Source organism: Tupaia chinensis, unplaced genomic scaffold (genome assembly GCF_000334495.1).
Source record: "Tupaia chinensis unplaced genomic scaffold, TupChi_1.0 Scaffold000118_1, whole genome shotgun sequence".
Taxonomy (NCBI): domain Eukaryota; kingdom Metazoa; phylum Chordata; class Mammalia; order Scandentia; family Tupaiidae; genus Tupaia; species Tupaia belangeri.
Genome location: NW_006159584.1, coordinates 3,197,378 through 3,219,049, shown reverse-complemented (window position 1 = coordinate 3,219,049; position 21,672 = coordinate 3,197,378). Strand labels below are relative to the sequence as shown.

At 35.4% G+C, this 21,672-nt stretch overlaps 1 pseudogene; it reads left to right on the top strand.

The window, feature by feature from the left end:
- The first annotated feature begins 3,252 nt into the window (after window positions 1–3,252).
- LOC114007080 (uncharacterized) lies at window positions 3,253–3,428 on the top strand (annotated as a pseudogene).
- The last annotated feature ends 18,244 nt before the right edge of the window (window positions 3,429–21,672 follow it).

Below are 21,672 nucleotides of genomic sequence, written 5' to 3'. Positions count from 1 at the left end.
ATATTTGCTTTGAACACAGAGACAAACATTGATCAATTCAATGTATCTCATGTAAACATATCTAAATGCATATTATTATATACTTATCTTCCTTTATTTCTCCTAAAAATATTTTTAAGGATGCTTTTTTTTTCTATTATTTTGAGTTATGTTACATATAAAATTCAGGGACTGGGTGGAGGCACAGAAGTGAAGGTTTCTAGGTTTCTAGGTATGTGTCTAGAGACCTGCCTATGTGTGGAGGGCATCAGCTTGGGCTGGTTAAGGCAGGGCATATATTGCAATGTCAAAATCCTATTAGGGATGCCATCTGTCTCTTTCTCTCTCTCTCTCTCAATCGATGTCTCCATCTCTCTTGATCACAGAGAAATAAATAAATTTAACCCAAAACTCAGTATTTGATTTTTTGAAAAAATAAAGTAAATGTTACAAGATAATTATTAGAAGAGCACATTGAATGTGATAAGGTGCAGAACCAGAGCTGTTGCCTCAGCACTGACAAAATAAAAAACACCTGACGCATATCTCAATATCCATCCACCCTTTTTCACTTATAAGGAGAAATCCATAAAGGAGTTTTTCAGGGTGGTAATGGGGCCAATTAAAAATGCTTTGCTTCACAAATTTCCTTGAAAGTATGAAAGCATGTAATATAATTCTGTCCAACAAGATGTTAGAACTACTAGATGAAATTTCTGGAAAAATAAGCAATATTTTAAGAGAAAAAGACAGCTTATATGAAGCTTCCTTTTTTTTTCTTTGTTTCTCCCATACTTTCTGAATGTTGCACAGACATAATGTCTAAACTTATATCTGATATCCAGGATGAACCACGTAACTTGCAGTACCCTGAGTGAAAACATGGGGCTCTTATTTAAAAATTATTGGGGGGGGGATGAATTTGTAAATAGAAAAAAAGTCCTTTAAGATATCTTTATTATTTTAAATCTTGAAATGGAGTAATGTCAATATATGAGTAACAACATGATGGAAGAAAATAATGTTACAAACAATAGAAAAAATATCTCAGCTATTATTCTATTTAATACAATAAATAATAATGCTCTGTAAATGTGATATTTAATTAAACCTGTCAGTTTCAGGGCTAAGTTTTCTGTGAATTCATTCACTATATCTTCAAAATATATACATTTAGAAACTTCATTTTTAAGCAGTATAATTAAAAATGAGGCCAGTTTCACTTGGCAAATGCAAGGCTCCAAATTCTCTTCACTAATTTTTAAATTTGGGAATTTTTTTTTTTTTGCGGTATCATTACTACTCCAGCTGTGAAGTGTATTTTATAGCATGTGAAAACTTTGGAACATGGTTCTCAGAAGTTATTTCCAAATACTATGTGTTTTAGTATATCTAGAGGTGAAGACACTTGTGAGAAACTTAATCTTAAGTCTTCAAAGAAATAATTTTTCTGTAACTCTAAAATTGCCTTTAAATGCTAATTTTCAATAGCAGTTTATTATTTCCTCTGGCATTCTCTGTAATTTTCTAGCTAGTTCAAACACTTAATTTACAAGCTACTCATTGCCCTCTATCCCTTGGGCCTGAGACCATGTTTGCACTCACTGCCACATGCCATGTCTCTTTTGCTCATGTGCATGCTTTATTTTCTCATGGACTTCACTTAGAAAATACAAGTTCAAAGATAAAATTACGAAGAATTTCATGAAGTTGTTAAAAGAAGAGCAGTGTTCCCCTGAGAGTAGTGTCTTATGTGACAGCACAAGGGGTCTCAAGCTCATAAAGCTAGTCCCGCGGATATTTTTTGTTAGAAAAACTGTGTTTGAGGTACAAAAACGTGATGTTTTCATATACATACACATATATACATGAAATTTCATCTAATTAATGTATTCATCTCTTCACATAGTCACCATTATGTGTATGTTGTGACAACACTTGAGGTCTCTCTTAGCAAATTTGAAGTACATGGTACATTATTATTAACTAGTCACAGATACCTTAAAGGCATATTGGGAGGGTCAAAGTCCCATGCTAAAAACAGTGGACTGGAAAGAAAGATACGGTGTCCTTGAAGTAAAAATGGAGCCATTATATAACCCACCACAATCAGTCTTCGACTTCAGACATAAGCAAAAGAATAAAAGCAAAAAAGAAAGAAAGTAAGAAACAAAAGAAGGAAGAGAAGGAGAAAGAGAAAAACAAGGAAAGAGAGACAGGAAGAGAGAAAGGAAGAGAGAGAAAGAGAGGAAAGAGAGTGGGAAGAGAGAAGGAAGAAAGAAAGGAACAGAGATGATGAAACCATTTTTGGAGGATATTTTGTTTTGCTCTGTTTTGCATGAAAATATTACTACATCCACAAAATTTGTCACACAGAATTGTGTTGTGTGTAACAGAATTTAAAATGTGGAATTAGAAATTGGGAAGAGATAGGATATAGCCATTATGAACTATGATATTAAAATATCACATAGTGGTGAGCCTTCTTATGCCCATGTAAACTGTGCAAACACATTGGACAAAGTCTCATACACTAACCACTGCTGACTGAAGTGCAATCTTAGCATAAAAAATAAGGTATATCTGAATTGCTTTTTATTTATTTTATTGATATAATTCTAGTGTTCTTTAAGTGAGAAAACATTAAGATATGGAACAACCCCTTTGTCAGCAGAGAAGGAAATGAAAACCACTTTGTTAAACCTGCAAGCCAAGTTGTGGCATACAATAAAAAGTCAGTGTGATTCCCAATGTTTGTAAATTGTCACGGTTCAAAACATTTTGCCTCTGTATGCCAAACAGTAGTTTTTATAAACATCTGCAATGGGACAACCTCAACAGAAGAAAAGATTATGATCTCAAGCCTCTCTCTAGCAATTCCTATTATGACTTCTTTGCTTAAGTGGGGGCATTCCAACCATAATCAAATAAGAGATGATGCTTTTCCAATTAGATGCTGTCATTTTGAATTCCCTCAGTTGAAGGCATATTTACTTAAGGATTAATAGGACTGTGTAGAGAGAAATAAAGTAAAGGCACTATGTAGACAATAGCTTTAGTTACATTACTAATTAAAAGAATTGTCAGAAAGTAAATTAATGGACAGGACATTTATTATTTTTCTTTCAAAGAAACCTTGAAAATAGCTATAAGAGTTTGTGGGGCTACCATACCTAGGACACTCTCTGGGACACTGAACTCAATGCACCAGGAAATATTCTGGAAATTTTTCAGTGCCTCCCAGAGAGGCATCATCAAAAAGATTCTCCCCTTAGCTTTGCGCAGTGGCAGTATCGTAGCCAATGAGGTTTATCCGAGGCGAGATTATTGCTAATTGTAAAAGGTTCACCTCAGATGTGGCTACAGCCTACGACAAGGTAAGAATGGGAAACTATTATATAATAGTTTCTGTTTAGAATGATGAAAAACTTTTGGAAACCAATAGTGGTAATGACTGCATAACATTATGAATGTAATTAATGCTACTAATTGAACACTCAAAAAATGATTAAAACAGGGGGATCAGCAGTTGGTGTAATGGCTATGTCACTGCACTCCCATGTAGTCTACCGCAGTTTGAGTCTCGGACCCGGTGGCTTAAACACACGTCGGGATCTACCGCGTGTGCCCAAGATCCTGAGAGGAGAATGGGGGAGAAGGGATTGTGGCATGGCCATCTCCCCTGGGGGGTGACTTCTTGCTGTCTCTCTGTCTCTCTGTCTTTATGGCGAGTGCATGTGCCCTATAGCAAAATCTTCTCATAAAATTTTATTAAAACAGAAAATGTTGCTACATATGTTTTGCCATCATAAAAATACACACTTTAAAAGAAAGACTGTTAATAGAGATTAAACAATGATGACTAAAGTAGTCAATTCATCAGAAAAAAATTCAAATGAACTTAAGTAAAATGTTTAATAACAGGGACCCAGTTCCCCCAAATGTCTCTAGACATTTGTGTGCCGTATTTAAGCATATATTGGGTCATTGGGAGTCATGAAGTATTTTTCTGTACAAAATGGGTCATGACTTTTCTGACAACCTAATATTTGGTCAGTCCATACATTTTCAAAGCAGAGTGACCCACAAGGTATTTAACTTTCAGATCACTTTTTCTAAGCATAAAGTCATAGATAAAGTAGTCAGAGGTTGTGACTGATGCAGTATTTGTCAAATGACTGGATATTTAACAACAAAAGACACTAATGTGAATTTGCCTCTCACCTAAAAGCAAGTAGATGATGTGATTTATCCTCAGCTATGGCTCACTTGAGCAACGTGGGTGAAGTGAAAGAGTGGTACTCAGAGTTGGCGATGCCTCACTGGCAGCTATGAGACAAAAGATAAGAGAACTGAAAGGGCTCTGAGGCTGTCATCTGGAATAGTCTCATGGCACTGGGCAGATGCCAAGTGAAAACGATTAAAGCAGGTGGCTATGATGGCTTGGTAGATCCCGTTCTTCAAACACTTGGTATTTGGGGAGTTTGTTCATCTTTATCAAAGTCCTAAGGTTGGATAGGCAGTCGGTAGTGAATTTGTTCATATCAGACCATATCCAGACCATATCCTTGCCAGATGCATGATATTAAATAGACTGCAACTCCAGGCACTGTACCCATTAATTCTTTGTACTTTTACAGCCCGCATGTAATAATCACTTGATAATATTTTGGCAGAGGTTACAAGAGCTATGTTTATTAAAAATGTTGCTTATAATTTCACAGATATGTACAACTGGGAGGGAATTCTCCTTGCTTCTCATGTGGTAAATTAATAATCATCTCAGTGGCAAACTGTTTTATACATAAAGTGGAATAATCAAACTATCACTAGGAAATATTATTTTCCCATTTAATGAATTGACAGCTCTTGTTTTCATTCTGATTCTTACTCTGTTTTCAAGGATGAAGTACCAAAGTCAAAGCACAGAATACCCTGGGAAAGGCAGATTTGACTTGCCTGTCATTCACCAATGATCAATTACTAATAATTTTTTTTATGTTTTCTTTATCTTGTCATTGACTTCTGAGAACATTAAGGAAAGAGTCAGAATGACCACACAGAGAAATTATAGAACATGGTAAAGATCAAAAGTAGACAGCTTAAAATGATCTTTCAAAGAACATTCGAATCCATAAAATTCTAAAACCTAATTCCTGTGACAAAGCCTATTACAAAAAGAAAGAAATAGCGTAACAGAAATCCAGTCTTCTGCCACCGTCTAGAGCAAAAGGAAACTGCCCCATCTTAATCTTAATGTTACAAGGCTAAGGATGTAATCTTCTGACTAACAATCCTCTACTCAGAATTTAGTGTCAGTTCACTGCAAATGAAGAACCTTATCAAAGAATGTTATGGCAGAGCTTCCTTAACTAAACATTCTAACCAGCACATTTATTTCCTTTCAAAGACTTGCTTGGAGTTAAAAATTACTCTATGAGCATTGATACATTTAAACATGAAGAAATTAAAATTTATAATCATGAAAGAATTTGAGAGACATTCTTGGACCTCTAACTGTTGATTGGAAAATAGTCATTTCCTAACAAACTTCACATGTCTTTTCAATAGCAAATATAATAAGAAGCAATAAATCAGTTTAAGTGGGCACAGCAGACATCATTTCCATGATTAAGTCAGATTTCCTTGAAACTTTTTTTTTAATAAGTGCATTTCTGTGTTTGTGTGTGTGTGTATTTAGTTTTAAACTGAAAGGCTTTTTTAAAATTTTGCCAGAGGACATTGGGTTTGCCAGAGAGACACAGAGATAGAGAGGGAAGGCAAGAAAGCACCCCTAACGGAGCAGGATTGCACCACAATACCTTCTTCTCTATCACTATCTTCTTTCGGGATTCTGCACATGTACGCACATGTACTTGGCACATATTTCAAGCTACTAGATCTAGACTCAAATTGTACAGCCAGTCATGTGAGACCCAGCCATCTTCACCATCAGGCCATGGTTAGCCCATAAATTGAAAAATTTCTAACCAAAATACATTTTGTCCTCAGATATTAGGAAAATTGTATGCTCAAGAAGATGTATATAGGTATATCTTTGATTATTGCACATTGTATGTCTGTCTTAAAAACCTTTCTGTAGCCCACAAGGATATACATCAATTTTATGTATACCAGAAATCATAATTAATATTAAAAGTTTTTAGTCATTTTGCAATATTTTTAGAATAAAGCAAAGAGTTAAAAAAAAACACTGAAAAAATATCTAGAAGTGACTGTAATCAAGTTGCTGGTAGTACTATAACTGGTAGAGTATATATCATCACCTCCCACATTAAAACAAACACATATGTTATGATGTGGAAATGAAATTATGTGATGCTTAACATGAATGGGGACAGAAAAACTAGAGGGAGGAAGCAGGAGAGATACGTGAATTTTAAAAAGTCTTAGGGTCAACATAAGCACAGTGATAAAATGGGATGCTCTGTGAGACTGACTCACATAGGAATGTTCTGAGTTCTTATCTGTAGTATAATAGACTTGGGACTGGCTAAAGCTAAAGGTGGATTATGGTTTCAAGATAGGTAGCGGTGCTGTCTGTCTGTCTATTTGTCCCTTTTTTGCAATTTCTCTCAATCATTGAAGAAAAAAGTAAATATACTTAAAAAAAAATCATTCTTTCTTCACTCTTGGGTAATCCAAATGCTATTTTGAGGCAGAGGCCCTTTGGATGTACTGCCTCCCTACAGGTGATTGCTGCTATTACAGGTATTCTGCTTGTTCCTTCTCTTACCTGATCTTCTACCACTAGGCTGGTTCCATGGTTTGGGAGTTAAAACAGCCAGATCTCACATGGCCAAGTGTGCAGTTCGAGTCCTGGACCAGGAGGCTTGAGAAACACATCAGAAGTGTGTGCATGCATGCCCCAAATCCTAAGAGGATGGAGAAATGGAGAAGGAATTGTTGCATGATCATTCCCCATGGAGGGAGAGGAGCTTTCTCCTCTTCCTCTCTCTCCAACTTTTTGGTGAGTGCACATGTCCTCTATCAAAAACAAAAGAAAACCTATGTTTATTTTTTGTTTGTTTCTCCTTTTTTCTGGCATAATTTCAATGTTCAGATAGCCCATCAGAAAGAACTTTGGCTCCCAGCTGCTTGTCCTCCCTATTCTATGTACTCTAGTACTATGTCTTTCTACCCACTCTAGTCACCTGGTAGCTAGTTAGTCTGGCAAATTCTTTGACCTTGTTTTCCCCTGGTTGGGACAGCCCTACTGATGAAGTACGCTGTATAAATAGTCCAGTACTCAACTCTTTATTTGTTCTTCTACTCAAGTGATGACTCAGTCCCCTAAGAACTCTGCTTTTGGCATATTCTTTCACTTCTAATTTTTTCTGGATTTTTGTTCCAGTTTAAATTCAATGATTCATAGTTTTAACTACTTTAGATTATCTTTCATTCTCTAGACCCACTGTCATTCCATAAATTTCAAATCAACATCCTTAAAATTTAACTCTTAACTCTTGCCAGAAATCCTTCCAGAAAATATCTATTTCCTCTTTGTTACTGTAAAAATGTAACAAGTCCCCACTCCTCTACAAAGCTTGAATTCTACCTTTACTCTGAAGCCAAACACACTTTGATTCCAATCTTTCTTTTATGCTGTATCTTAAGGTTTTTACCTCTCTGTATTAGCTTCTTCCTATAAGCATGAAACCATGCTCAAATCTCTTTCCTTCTGTTCCCCATTGTGAAATCATTCCATTTTTCTTTTTCCTCATCAAACATTTTGATAGACTTATATACTTTATTTATTAACTTAGTTTTTTCTTTTTTCACTTTTTGCCAGAGGGCATGTGCACTCATTAGAGAGACAGAAAGAGAGAAAATGAGAAACACCACCCATAGGGTATGATGGTTATACCACAATCTCCTCGCCAATCTCTCCCTCCTTTCAAGATTTTAGGCATACACACACATGTACCTGGAATGTTTTTCAGGTCACCAGGTCTGGGACTCAACCCACATGTCAACCATGTGAGATCCAGCCACCTAAACCATCAAGTCATTGGCTGGTCCTATACATTTTATTTTGAATTACTCATTTTATATTCATTACTCAACTGTTGTAATCAATATTTATCCCCAATAACTCCAATTAAACTATTACTACAGTGAGATCCCTAGGAGTCACATCTATTTAACTAGAGACACTGGTAGCCCCTATTTCCTAAACAGATTTTTAAAAATCAGTTTATGTATTTCCATATAATCATCACCATCATACTTCAGGTTTATAACTCTGGTATATGTTATTACAAAAGTGTTTCAATTTATCTTATCATATAATCCATTTTTGTGCTGCAGCACAAAATCTGAACTGCTCGCTTCTGCAACATCATTCCCACTATTTCTCCTCTTCTCTTTCTCGAACGTATCAGAGATATGGTATTTTTTTTCCTTTCCTTTGCTATAGGGTGGCATGCACTCATTAGAGAGAGACAGAGAGAAAGTAAGAAATCATCCCCAAGGGGAGATGGCCAAGCCACAATCCACTCTCCATCCTCTTCTTGGAATTTTATGCACACACACACACACACACACACACACACACTCACATACATGTTGAGCTTGTTCTTCAAGTCACCAGGTCTAGGACTTGGACCAAGAAGTCAGCCTTGTTGAATCTAGGCACCTTAACAGGTACACTACTGGTTGGCCCCAGAGGTAGGCTGTTTTTGCTTTCTACCTCTTAGAATAGGGTTCTCTTGCTAGATGCACTGCTGTTTCCTCTACTTGAAATATCATTCGTGGGTATGTTACCTCCTATTTTCTAATTCCTCCTATGAATACTTCAAGTCACAGCTTAAAGTTTATTTTCTCTATTCCCTTTGTGACTATCTCTCCCTCTACTCTGGTTCTTTATATCACCACCCTCATGTAACCTCTTGATATATTGTTCTTTCCCTTCTAAAATATTTACCAGCCTCTTACAATTGTTTAATTATTATATTTCTGTGTGTCTTAGAGGGCAATTTCGTAAGTATTCTCTAGACCTAGCAACTAACAAGGTTTCTGCCACTTTGTAGATGCTCATAAATATGCATTGAATGAATCAATGAATGAATGTATAATAAATAATGTCATACAAAATGCCATTGCAATTCATTAAGAGTTAAAATGACTGTGGTTTCAGCTTATAGGGAATCATGAAATCTCTTGTTAGTTAAATAACTGAAATTCTGCCACTTTCCTTTTCATGTGTTTATTTAAATTTTGCATTGTTTTGTTTCCAAGAGTAACTAGGGATTTGATTCATCTCTCTTGTGTGTCATCAGATATTTTTCTGTTTTAATTATAAGCCAGCTGTAATGCAAAACAATATTCAAATTTATTAACTCCCTGCTATATCTGAACAATCCTACAGACCTTTTGAAAACATATGTAATACCAGGAGCTATAGGAATAGTAAGAATTTGTTTAAAACATTTAGAAGAGAATTGGGAACTCCTTTAAAGTCACTAAAATTCTTTAGTAAAATGTAAAAGAAGTGAGGCTTAAAATATCAAATTCAATCTCGTTTGTCAATTAGGTCTTTTGTTCTCTTTTTTTTTTTTTTTGGAGAGATTTTCACTGTAGGGCGCGTGCGCTCGCCAGACAGACAGAGAGAGACATAGAGACAGAAAGCAAGAAATCACCCCCCAGGGGGGATGGTCACGTCGCAATCCCTTCTCCTCCATTCTCCTCTCGGGATCTTGGGCACGCACGCACACGCGCCCGGCGTGAGTTTTAAGCCACCGGGACTGGGACACGAACCGCGGTCGACTACGTGGGAGTCCAGCGACATAGCCATTACGCTAACTGCTGGTTCCCAAGGTCTTTTGTTCTCTTGAAGAATAGATTCACTTTTGAATAATTCATCGACTCAATTCAGAAAGGGTTTTAATGGACAAAGATGTAACTTAGTCTACCATACATTGACTTTAGCTTATCCTGCCTGCAATTCTTTTTCTGAAGCTGAACTTTTGCCTGATCACTTTATTAAACTAAACTTCTCAGACTTTAGTCCCAGGAAGATTCTGACCCCTGGGATTTTTTATTACCTACTAGAACTTGACCATTTAGTTTTCTCTTTCAATATAGACTCATGAGATTCACCTTTGACTATGAAGAATAAAGACTTTTAAAGTCCTGGAAGTCCTCTCTTCAACTCTTCTGAAATGGCTCAAAGCTCTCTGTAGAAACTCTCCCCTCCCCCTATGTATAATTTGTTCAGTTTAATTACTTTGTTTACATCCTATTAATTACATATTTTCTTTTATTAACTGCCAGAGGGTGCATGTGCTCATCAGAGACTGTGAAAGAGAGAGAGAAAAAGAAAACACCCTACCAATTTGGTGTATACCAGTTGCAATCCCTTCTCCAGTTCTCCATCCTGTTGGGATTTGGACGTGCACTCACACACACCTGGAATATTATTTCAAGCTGCCATCGCCAAGATTCCAACCACTGTCAGGCATGCAGCTCTAGTTTCCCTTAATCAGCAGGCTAAGAGGCCAGCCCGTAATTTCTTATTTCTAAGCAAAGTAAAAACTGCATTCTAGATTTTTCATTCTAAATACATGTGTCGAATCTTTCTAACACATTTGCCTTTCCTGACCAATTCAATAGATATCTAACTTCCCCTTTTTATAAATTCTTTATTCTCTGTTTGCTTTTTAAGTGTCAATTATCAGTCATGTTTTTGCAACAATTTCTTAGTTTATTTGCAGATCAAACATAAGATAGTCTGAGATCTGAATAAATGATTGAGGTTTCCCAGGGATTGAGTTCCAGTCAGACTTTGCTCCCTATTTTTTTTTTAATATCATTACGATAAGGAGAAAGCCTTCTGAAATATGCTTTCATACTTGAATTTCTAATATACCTTAGGTATACAAAGAAGCAAATACATTTCTCAACCCATGAAGAAATTTATTTCTTCTCTCAGGAAAATAAGGTCAATGCAGGAGTCTTATTCCAGTCAGACTTTGCTCCCTATTTTTTTTTAATATCATTACGATAAGGAGAAAGCCTTCTGAAATATGCTTTCATACTTGAATTTCTAATATACCTTAGGTATACAAAGAAGCAAATACATTTCTCAACCCATGAAGAAATTTATTTCTTCTCTCAGGAAAATAAGGTCAATGCAGGAGTCTTAGAATCTAAATAATGCAAATGCTTCTCTTAAAAAGATCACTTCAAGTCCAGTTCTGAGTTAAAAATGACCCTGGAGTTACTCGGGGTATTAAATGTACTGTTCTTGCTTTGAAATATAATGGTTCTGATGATGCTGATCTTTAAGGGCAGAAAGTATTTTCAAAGTCTAATAAACCTAACTCCTGTTAAGTCATGTTGATCTGAAAATATCATGGTAGGGTCCATGTTGTATTTCACTAAAATTTACATGGCTTCCTTTGCTGATGTCTCACAAAGATGTGCACATGGCATTTCACCAACTGAGAAACAGGAGGTAAAAATGTGGAACAGAGAAACAGAAGAAAAAGAATTTCACTGAGATGCTTTATATCATGTCTCCCTTCTCATCTCTTCATTGTTGTGTCATTTTTATTGCTTTAGTGTACTGGACTGCATGGATTTTTAAGAGAAAATACCTTTTGAAATAGATTAAATATGCGTTTCTGATCATGTCAAGTTTAAAATCCCACAGAAGACTTTCAAACAAGGTACAAGCTCATTATTTGATAACTAAAAACACTGAGCCTTGGATTCTTGCCTGTGTTTTGGACTTGTTTCTCACTATGCTTTCATGTCCATTTTAGGATGTGGTGATTCCAACTACCTAGGATTACTCAAATGTGCTGGATTGTCCTCTTTCCTTTGTCACCTGCTGATTTTTCTTTGCTCAAAGCCCTGTTTCCTTCCTTCCTGGCCTAGATAATGACTAATCATTTAGTTCACTCCACTTAGACTCATTTCCAGAATCCTCCATCTCCCACCTCAAGCTGCGCTAGGTACCTCTTGTTCATCCCAATAAGATGTTCTAAATTCTTCTGTATTTTTACTTATTATACTCCTTTTTTACCATTAACATTTTGTGACCACAGGCGCTTTTGAGAATAAAGGGCCAGCGCCTTGGTTATGGGTGTCTGACACCTATCAAGTATCAAATCATATATTAAGTATGTATGAAATGATGTTTGTATCATAATATTTTAAAATGTAGTTTATAATAGTATTGTTTAATTGCAAAAATGGACTAGAATTGTGACTCAGTTACAAATCTCAGTTCAGATCTTATGTAGTGTAATCTGCAACATCCCTAATTCACATTTGTCTGGCATAATGAAGTATGGATTTTAATATATAAAAATAAATAAGCCCTTTAACTACATATAATTATATTAGGTGCATTTCTCTTTACTTAATTCGATAGTTTTGAAGTGCTTGTTAACCTTTTAAATTAGATTTGCCCTATCAATTATACTTAGTAAGAAAATTTTATCCTTCCTTTCCAATTTATTTAATTAGCTCCATTATTCAATTTTGTGTTTTTATCATATTAAAGATGTATATAATAGGTATATTGCACTGAAAGATTTTTCCATGATGTGTTCAGTGAGAACTAGTTAAAGTTCCCCATACTTGAATTCATTGTTGTAGAAAAGACAGGTTAATAAAAATGTAAAAACAAATTCTTAGGTATAAGAGTAAAATCCTGGGTCAGCCCAGTAGCCTTGTAGTTAAAGGAGCTAGAGCCTACAGAGACAATCACAGTTCAATTCTTGTCCCAATAGTTTGAAAACACACCATGTAGATGTGTAGCAAAAAGTTCAACAAGAAAGACAAGGGATTGTGGCATGACCACCTCCAATTGAGGGATGTTTTCTTTTCCTCACTTTGTCTTTTTGTCCCTCTAGGCAAGTACATACGCCCTCTGGCAATCAGAAAACAAAGAGTAAATCTTTTTTGCCATGACTTTTCTTCTACTCTATTGCTGCTTTTGGACCCATTAAACTATTTCTTACACAGTACTATATATAATGTATTACATAAATAGTGAACAGAAAACAGCTCATGTCCTTTATTTTAAAATAAACACTCTTAATTATATATTCTTTAATTTAACTATGTCCTTTGTCTTTGTTTTTTTCTTATTTATTTTAAGGACTCAAAGCACCTGTCTAATGAGTACATCTATATGATGGCAACAATTTAGGTTCATTGCATTTTGTGGGTCAAGTGAATCAAGTATTTCAATAGTATATTTAGATGAGTATGTTTATGTTTAGCAAATTTAACATGGCTCTATGACAAAGTTTTTTTTTTTTTTCTTATTTTTACCCTCTGTCCTAGTCAGGAATCTCAACTCGGTAATGGTAACTGGTGGTAGCACAAGAACTTTGAAAGACAAACACTTGTATTTACTATGTTCTATGTTTTGGGCCCTTTGATATAGGTTTAATATCCATCCCTAACACACACACTTACATACACACATGCACACTCACACATACACAATCACATCACCATCACCAAATCAGATGACAACTCTGTGTTCATCCATTCATGAGAGGCATATAAAAGCAGAAGAATCTGAAGCTATTTTAACATTTTTCTTGGGTTTTGATTTCCAAATCTAGGACTTCAGGAACTATAAACATTCTGAATAGCGAATGCAATTTTGGAGAAATAAGGTTGTTAGATGAACAACGTTTCTTATTCGTAAGTCTAGAAGAAGGAAAATTATTTTTATGTGTTGAGACTGGTTAGAGACAAAGAGTAAATAAATGACTAAATAGTTTAATAGGTATTTATCGTTTCCTGGGAATGGGGGATTGTTTAGTTTCTTTGTTTTCTTTTGCTTTTTTAAGGTTTTTACCTGTATTTTTTACACTGTTGTAATCACTAAAGCCTAAGAAACAAGATAGCACTATCGAGATAGATCAATATACTTTAACAAGTTTAAGAAGGAGGGGTGGTGTCTCATGAGTTCTAGTTACAGCTTGTAGGAAACAGGAAAAAGAAAAAAAAAAAAAGAAGAAGAAGAATGTTAGACTTTCAAAAATACCAGAGCAGCTTAAGGGAAAGCAGATTGAATATGGTGTTGCCATGCTGATACAAATGTGGGAAAGAAAGAATGCATATATAAAAAAAAAAGTGTGGAGGGGAATTCACTGGTAAATTGCGTAGGCTGCTACTTGAGGACAAGACAGGCTAATAGACATGACTGTTGGCAACACAGGCAGATGGCACTGAAGACAAAACAATCCTGCCTCTCCCAGCCTACTCATAATTTAGGTGAAACAGTAGATAATAGAGAAGAATGCAAATAAATTTAAAATCTTTTCTTCTAGTGAAATAAAGGTATAATAGAAATTAAATACAGTTACATAAATACAAAGGAAGTTATGTCTGTGCACACTTAAATATTTAGAGTGAAATCTCAGACATTGTAACCTGCTTCTCTCAGCCAGTATTACAACATGCCTGACATACATCTTTATTCCTTCTGGCCACCCTTGGGTCTAACAAGTCAACTGGACATGCTCCTGACATCACATTTGGAACAATTCCAAAAATTTAGCCAATCCTATTAATAAAACTTTGGTGAAATCAAATGATATGAACTCAGTAACTTAGTGTTATGATTTGTTTCACTGCTTGCTTGTTTCCAGAAACTCATCAACATACCTATATTCATACAGATATTTGTATAGATGTAATGAAATTTAAATTTTTCAGTGATATATGATTAAAAAGGATAGGCCTTTCTTACCAATGTGTACAGACTGCACCCGCTTCTCAGACACCAGCTCTTATACTCCCCTTTATTGCCACTAAGTTCCTAACATATTGGCCTTTTTTTTAACCTCAAATATGCTGTTTTTATTCTTTCTATAAAGCCTTTGCTCTATTTATTCTCCCTGACTACAAATGTTCAAATGACTATTTCCTTTTTGTCATTCATATCTCAGCTCATAATATTTCCTTGGTGACAGCTCATCACACTGCCATTACACTGTCAGCATTCTGTGAGTAACATTTCTCAGTGCCCTCAGTTCCTCCTACTCTGGCCTATTATTTCATAAACTTTCAAGCATATATCATACAAGAAAATATACCTAGTTGCTTATTTCGTAGTTATATCTAGACTGAATGGTCTATAAGGATAAAAATTCTTCCTGCTTTATCCATGGTATATCCTAAAGCATAGTAGATACTTAAAAATATTTCTTGGATGTTAATAAAATATGTATTTTTTCTTGTTATAACTATTAATCTATTATATTCCCAACACCCTTAAGTTAAGGGTGACTTCTATGAAAAATGTTGCTTTATTATATCATCTTCACCAGGTTATTTCTAGTGAATAAATGGTGTTTGGCAAATATCAGATATATTTAAGTAAATGACTTATTTGTCATGGAAGAACCAACTTTTGAAAGTTTACTACCAGAATTTATATTCTTGTCCTCACACAAAATATTAAAATCTCTAATAATCATTACCTGTCTAACAGATTCTAGTATATTTAGATAAATCCTTCACAAGTTTACCAACAGATCATAATCAGAGTTATTTGAAAAGTAATACAAAACGATAAAATAGAATGACAAGACTTAAAATTTACAAGTGTCTATGGACGTAGCACCTCTTGAATATCCATTTGAAAAATCTAACATGAATTAGTATTTGTATAGGAAATTTTCATATTTTAAAAATATGCACATTAAAGGACAGATAATGGCATAATGGTAGTGCTATACTCTGAGAGTCTGACCCACATGGGAAGGTTCTGGGTTTACATCCGGAGACCTCCCTGCACATGCTGGTCATGTGCATGCCCATTCCAGGGCTGCTGAAGTTGGGTGGATAACATCATGAAGAACTTGTTGGGACCAGCAGTTAGCGTAATGGCTATGTCACTGGACTCCCACATAGTCGACCACGGTTCACGTCCTGGACCTGGTGGCTTAAAACTCACGCTGGGCGCGGGTGCGGGCGTGCCCAAGATCCCGAGAGGAGAATGGAGGAGAAGGGATTGCGGCGTGGCCATCCCCCCTGGGGGGTGATTTCTCGCTTTCTGTTTCTCTGTCTCTGTCTGTCTGTCTGGTGAGCGCACGCGCCCTAAAAGCAAAAACTTCTCCCGAAAAAAGAACTTGTTGGGGGTGCTATTTCTGCCTGTATGTGTTACTATCTCATGGAGAGATTTAATACAAAGAAAGACACTTCTAAAATGTTTTTAAATGTGCGTATGAAGGGAACCAGCAGTTAGTGTAATGGCTATGTTGCTGGACTCCCATGTAGTTGACCACGGCTCTCCTCCCGAGAGGAGAATGGAGGAGAAGGGATTGCGGCGTGGCCATCCCCCCTGGGGGGTGATTTCTCGCTTTCTGTTTCTCTGTCTCTGTCTGTCTGTCTGGTGAGCGCACGCGCCCTATAGCGAAAAAAACTCTCCAAAAAAAAAAAAAAGTGCATATGAAAAAATAAAATGTGCAAATCTAAGAGTTTCACTTTTAAGAATTTATCCTAGTGATATAAACAGAATGTTATATGAAATTTTGGTACAAGCATTTTTTTCTTTTTTGAGAGGTTTTTGCTATAGGGCACGTGCGCTTGCCAGAGAGACAGAGAGAGACGGAAAGACAGAAAGCAAAAAATCACACACACACACCCCGGTGGCGGGGGGGGGGATGGCCACACTGCAATTCCTTCTCCCCCATTCTCCTCTCGGGATCTTGAGCATGCATGCACATGTACCTGGCGTGAGTTTAAGCCACCGGGTCCAGGACTCGTACTGCGGTCAATTACATGGGAGTTCAGAGACATAGCCATTATGCTAACTGCTGGTCCCGGTACAAGCATTTTTATTATAGTGTTGCTTACATAGCAAAAGCATTCAGAAGTAAATTTAAAACAATTACAATCCTTAATATACTAAAATTAATCAATGATAATGTATCAATATAATGAAGAACTTGCAGGTACAGAAGTGAATAAAATATATCTATATTTTCTATCATGGGTGTATTTGTATATTTATAATGTTAAAACATAAAAAAGTGTGAAAACATTATAAATGTATAATGATCTTATAAATGTATAATTGCTGTAAATATTAGATATGTGAATTATGTATCTAACTTATTTTATCTATTATGTATCTATCTTTCTGAACTAAAATGTACTTGTAATTATATCTTATTACTGAAATTCAATTGACTTTACTTTCTTTTGCAAGTTATATTAATGTAAGATGGAGCCAGGTGGTGTTGGTACAGTGGTAATGCAACTAGACCCACATAGGAAAGATCCTGGGTCTGCACCTTAGATTTCTTTGGGCATGCCAGGTACACATACACATGCCTGTGTTCTGGACAATCTGGGACTTGGAGTGAATAACAGTGTGAAGACTCTTATCTGTGTACATGGCTACGTAGGAGTCCAGTGAGGTAAGCACTACACCATTTGGTGGTCCCCATGTGGTCTTTGTGTAGGACTGAATAGACCTTAATCAGATGGCTGTAGTTGACTGCTCAGAGGATAGAGAAAGTGGATCCTCACCTCTTAGTCAGTTGCTTTTCTAAAATAAAATGATTTACTAAAAAAGTGAGAATAGAAAATTAAATTGGGAAATAATTAGCAAGTAATATCTTCAAGAAATCTGTCAGGAAGATGTTTATATAATTCACCCTTTTGAAACATTAATTTGAGATACCTCAGTGACAAGAACATTAATTATTTCTGAATCTCTGAAAAAAAACAGCATTAAAGGATTATTTTAAAAACATATTTTGCATTTTTGTGTATTTACATTTACCCAAAGATGAAATAAACCTACCACTAAATTCATACTCTGCTTTTCATTCCTTGAACAATAGAACTTTAACATTAACATGTATAATTCTCTTCTTTCCAATCTCTGAAAACTGATCATTCTTTCTTTGCCTTCAAAGAAATGGAACTGATTATTTCATAAGGAAGTCCATTTTAACATCCTGAGACTTGAACTGTTAGAAAACGCTTTATTTTTTTCAGGTTAAAAGTGACTATTACTGGGACCAGCAATTAGCATAATGGCTATGTCGCTGGACTCCCACATAGTCGACCGCGGTTCGTGTCCTGGATCCGGTGGCTGAAACTCGTGCCGGGTGTGTGTGTGTGTGTGCCCAAGATCCCAAGAGGAGAATGGAGGAGAAGGGATTGCAGCGTGGCCATCTCCCCTGGGGGATGATTTCTCGCTTTCTGTCTCTCTGTCTCTCTCTGTCTGTCTGGCGAGCATACGCACCCTATAGCAAAAACCTCTTAAAAAAAAAAGTGACTATTACTTACTGTCCATCAATATCATTAGCATTTTGATATCTATTTTTGAGCAAAAATAATTTGTAACTTTGGCTCGATAAGTAATTCAAAATTTGTGGGCTGTTTTAAATACTTTTTACTTCTTTTGAGATAATCCCAAATTAGATTTTTGTACATAAAAAAATATTAGTTGGTCTAGAGTTTTATACTTGTTATTGATTAAAAGGCATTTGCTTTTAAACCTTGTTGTTGGTATTTACATAACATAGTTTAAAATACAAACTTTTTTTTACACTACAGGAAAAAAATTATAAAATTAAAATTAAGTATTAATTACTGAATAAAAGTGAGTGCACAATCTTCTTTCTTAAAGAAACCCCTTAGTACATATTTCGATCACTAGGGTACTATTTGGGCAGTGCATGTATATAATAATATCTTCATATATTCCCTTGGAGGATTAAACATGGCTTCCAAATTGCTTCATTTGCAACCACTATGAAGTTTAAGCACTTAGTGAGCTCTTATTGTATTTGAGAGTCTATGAAAAACCATTATGGTTGTATAGATTCAAAGTTGCTAAACTAATTTTTAAAAAAGATGTAACTTTGCAGGCCTTCCCTTGAAGCATTATGACCTTCTACTCTCCAACATGCCAAATAATATTTTTTTATAGAAATGTCTATTCAGACTGCATGAAACTTGTTTAATTTAGTATAACTTTTAGTAATCAGAAAAGTCTATAAATGCAGTTTGTTTTTAAAGTATGAATTTTACCAAAAAAATACTTTAAGAATTCTATGATTTATATAACATAAGGCCTACTATGATAATAGAGGCTATAGGAAAAAAAAAAACAACAACACCTTTTTTCTTTAAGAGAGATTTTTGCTATAGGGTGCATGTACTCACCAGAGACAGAGAGACAGAAAGTGAGAAATTGCCCCTTGGGGGGATGGCCACCCCGCAATCCCATCTCGTCTTGGGATTTTGGGCACACTTGCATATGCAACCAGCATGAGCTTTAAGCCTCCAGGTCCAGAACTCAAACCCACAGTTGATTACGTGGAAGTCCAATGATGGAACCATTACACCATCTTCTGGTCCCCCCAAAAATTCATCTTATGAATTAAGACTATTATTACCTATAAAATATATTTTGACATATCACTACTATGAGATTCAAACTCCATTTCAGCTTTTGCAAAAATGCCATTTTTAGCCAAATGATTTAGTTCACAATCATATGTTGTACCTAGATTTCAAGTCTCTTTAGTCATTTCAAAGTCAAACAATGATTAATTTGTTCCTTTACTTTCATGACCTTGATACATCCACATATTACAGGCCAGTTATATTATAGACAGTTTTTGAATTTACATTTGTGCAATATTTCTTCATATTATGATCCATGTTATGCCTCTTTACTGGGAATATCACTGAATTGGTGCTATCTTCTCATTTTATTTGGTGAGACACAATTTAGATTTGTTCCATTAGTGTGATGATCAATCACTAGATTAAAGTATTGCCTGTCAGACTTTACCACTCAAAAATCTAAGTTCTTCAATTATAATTCAAAATAGTGTTCTTAGGAGTTGCTTAGTAAATTGCTTTTTTCTGATTTATTCTCTGATTCCTCTTTTTTGTTTGCTTGTTTGCTACAGGGAGTGTATGCTTGTTGGGAGAGAGACAATTTAGGAATTTTATTTTTTTCTTTTTTACAATATTTATGAGACGTAAAATATCTCCTGTAGGTTATTCCATATGACTTATCTTCATAACTGGAGTGAACTGTTGGAAAATTCCTTTTTACTCTTTCATTCCAATTTTAAGTTTAAGAGGGTAATAATAATTTTCTTTTTTTAACCTTAGAAATTTCTTGGTCATTCTTTGTTTAGCTTTCCTTGACTGCTTCTTTGATAGATATGTTGGTATTCTCTAAATATATTATTTATAAATATTTTATACTATGTACTTGAGCAGTCAAAGCTACAAGGGCCTGTTGTTCACTAGGGACTTTGGCAATTATCACTGTATATTTCACAAATAATGTGAAAGTAAAATATTAAAACTATTTCTTACAGAAATGGTTTTTCATATATGTCAGTGTATTGCTAAGGTACAGAGCAGTTCTGTTTTTGGAAGTTTAAATCTGTGATTGGTTAACTAAGCAGTCAAGAGAATTGTGGTAATGAAGCTTGCAAATGGGTTTAATTCCCAATTGGGTCAATTAACTTTCCTTGACCCAAGGTTTCTAATGGTACCCCATGACCAGTCTTATTGGCTAGAAAAAAAAAGTTGCAAAATGATTACATAATTCCAAGTTCTTTAATTATAATAATATACCTTATCCTCATCACGACACTAAAATATTAACCTTATAACATCTTATAGAAGAAATACTGAGATTTAGGAAGTGTTTTTACTTACATTAGATTCAGAGTTTCAGAATAAAGAGTAGCAATCTAATACAGAACTTTGTTTGTTGGTAAGAGTTTTTTTTCAATATGTTATTTTAATTAAATTTATTCATTTATTTGTATTTTCAATTGACCAGAGAGGGCTAGAGTGACAGAGAGAGAAAGAGAGAAAGTAAGAAAGCAAGCCACCAGGTCCAGGACTCGAACCATGGTTGAACATGTGGGAGTCCAATGCCCTTAACCACCACACTACCTGCCGGCTCCAGAAAGAGATTTTATAAGAATTGACCAAATTCACATATTCTAAGAGTGTGTTGAGTCTGGAATTAATCCCAGTAAATGGATCAGACCCTATGTATTGCATAATTAAGTCTAGATTCTGCACTCTTAACTGTAAAAGCATACTTCTACATCATGTGTTCTAAGAGCTGTGTACTGTTTTTTAAAAAAAGAATTATTTTATTTAACCTTATTTTTACTTATTTATTTATTTTAATTTGACCAGAGAGTAGGGGATGGGGTAGCAGAAGAGAGAGAAACTGAAAACGCAAGCCACCAGGTCTGGGACTCAAACTACGTTGGCCATATAGGAGCACAGCACCTTTAACTATCATACCACCTGCCGACCCCAGAGCTGTGCATTTCTATTCTGAACAAATATGTGTAAACACAAATGAAACTGTTTTATAAGTTCTAGTATCTTTTGAAGCTCAGGGAAATTGTATGGATGAAGAGAATCATATTTGAATTATTTTTCTCCAAACATTAATGGCTAGGTCATGAGGAAATAACCTTCATGTTCAGATCAGTTTGTTTCATGCATGGACATCATCAAACACTTATTTTAGCTTTTACCACAGGGTAGTCTTTGGACAACTCCCAGACTATATTGACTTATGAGCTACACATCCATGGGACAGTGTTAGAGTTCATTAAGGCTGCCATAGTGAATTTCTAGCCTGGGATACAGTATGTGAGCTCCAAGGATTAATGTTTA